The sequence below is a fragment of the Pocillopora damicornis genome, chromosome 3 (assembly GCF_964200805.1).
Source record: "Pocillopora damicornis chromosome 3, jaPocDami1.2, whole genome shotgun sequence".
NCBI lineage: Eukaryota > Metazoa > Cnidaria > Anthozoa > Scleractinia > Pocilloporidae > Pocillopora > Pocillopora damicornis.
In genome coordinates, this window is record NC_142672.1 from 22,354,042 (window position 1) to 22,356,462 (window position 2,421).

The following is a 2,421-nucleotide window of genomic DNA, read 5'->3' on the forward strand; positions in this document are numbered from 1 at the left end:
TTTGGCTGTTTTTCAAGAAGATAGCCCCGAAAAGACTTCGTGGCTAAGCTCCTGAGTTCCTCATAGCATTTGTTATTCAATAATTGTTGCAATAAGTTTTAGCTCTACCTTAGAGATAACCAGTACTATTAAAAATAACGGTTACATATTAGAACTCACGATTCTTTCTCCGTCAGATCACTGACAACTTTAGTAATTGTATCGGATGAGTAAGTGATAATGCAATTATATTATTTTTCACGGGTGGGCAAACAGCGAATTAATTAAGCTTAAGGCCATTTAGTAAGCCCGGAAGATAGACTCCAGAGTTTTATTTCGTAAAGTAATTTGATTGAATCCCCCGACAAAGATGAATACGACCAAAGGCGGCCCAAGTGTGATTTCTGAGTTTCAGGCAATTAATAGAATATTTACTACGCTAAATATGAATATTTAACTAGGGTAGTAAAAGTCAAAATTTCCTCCGTATGAAATCTATCCCTTTTACCGGCAGTCTCTTTCGTTATCGTTGTTTGGTCTCGTCACGCAACACGGCCTCTCCCCAGAGAGTGTGTTGCGTGACGAATCCAAACGCTAACTGCTAAGAGGCTGATGGATAAATGGATAGATGTCACACCGAAGAAATTTTGGGGAGTTACTACATCACGGGCGACGAGCGGGGCAGGAAGAAATGACTGAAATACAAGTGGTCAGCGGGAAAAAAATTTAATAATTCATATAGAGACATATCAGTTGTAGTTTCAGAAAGCAATAGTGTTATAAAGCCGAAATGTGAATAGTATACTACGCTCAATAAAATGTGAAACAATTTTTCAAAAGTGTTGATGGCACATATATCTTTTACTGCTATATTAAACAATGCAGGTATCGGGAAAGGCATCGGTTGCATTCGGAAAGGCACTAAGAAAAATTATATTTACGTTTTGTAACACGCAAAAAACAATCGTGTTGTAAAGCCAAAATGTTACCAGGTCGTACTTCGGTAATTCAAAAGTTAAGCAATTTTCCAAACGCTTTGACTGGAACAATATTTTTACTGCTATATTAACCAACAGAGGCATCGGGAAAGGCATCGGTGACACCGGGAAAGGCATCAAGAAGAATTATATTTACTATAAGTAACTTGTTGTATGACGAAAAACAGTATCTTGACTTGTTTAAGGCATTAATCACAGTCGGTTTGCTTTTCACTTGAATTTTGCAATCTCGACTTTCGATTCCGGAAAAATGAAAAGCTAAGCAACTCTAAAAAAATTTCGTTCCAGATTTTTATATTTTTAGAGTCATTAATAAGTTTGTATCCACAGCCTTTAGATAAGAAATTTTAAATTTCCATCTGCTGTAGTTCTTTTAGTGTATTTTATATATATTCAATCGCCTCGTTTCACGTGAAAAAGGCATGTAGGAAAACACTGAGCTTCGAGAAACAGCCAAGTTAAGGCTAATGTATTTACCATGCTTATATATTTATAATCAGGGCCACTCGTTTAGGAGACCTTTTTTCAAAAGACCCAGGCGATAAAATAATTATGTTTTCCGTTCGAAGTGTTTTTTTTCTTTTTTATTTAGCAAATGAACTCGGGATGAAAACTTTCGAAGCGAACGACAGGTGAAATGTTGTGTTGGTGTCTCTGCGCCCCCACGTCTCTGCGAAAGGTACATCCATACAACCTACATGGAAAAACTGACCATAGCTATCGCACCACATTTTTAAAAAAAATCTTTAAAACTAAACTGGTTAGCAGCACTCTGCGAACGGTAGTTGTAAAATTTCTTTATTCTCCGACGCGTTTCGTTTAACTGTCGTAGACTTCTTCGGGGAGTTTTACAGTTTAACACTAAATGACTGTATTTATAAGCCATAGTTAGTGGCTATACGGGAGCCAATGACCATATAGGCTTGGCCGGACCTACGAATAGGAACTGGTGAAGTTGCGGAAAATTTGAAATTTTTTTGGGGCAAGGTGGGAGAATTAATTTGGGGTCCACGGTTTTGGTTTTCTTTTTTCGTCACGCAGCAAGTTACAAAACGTAAATATAATTCTTCTTGGTGTCTTTCCAGATGCCACCGATGCCTTTTCCGATACTTCCATTGTTTATTACAGCAGTAAAAGATATATGTGACATCAACACTTTTGAAAAATTGCTTAACATTTTATTTAGCGAAGTATACTGTTGACATTTCGGCTTTAGAAGACTATTGTTTTCCGCAACTATAACTGATATGTCTCTATATGAATTATTAAATTTGTTTACCCGCTGACCACTCGTATTTCGGTCTTTTCTTCATCCCCCACTCGTCGCCCGTGATGTAGTAACTCCCGAAATTTTGGCTTGTACTAATCCAGTTAATACACGTTTTCTAATTCAGCATATTAGAGATTTCTGTTAATAACTTTTGAACCCTGAAATCATACACAG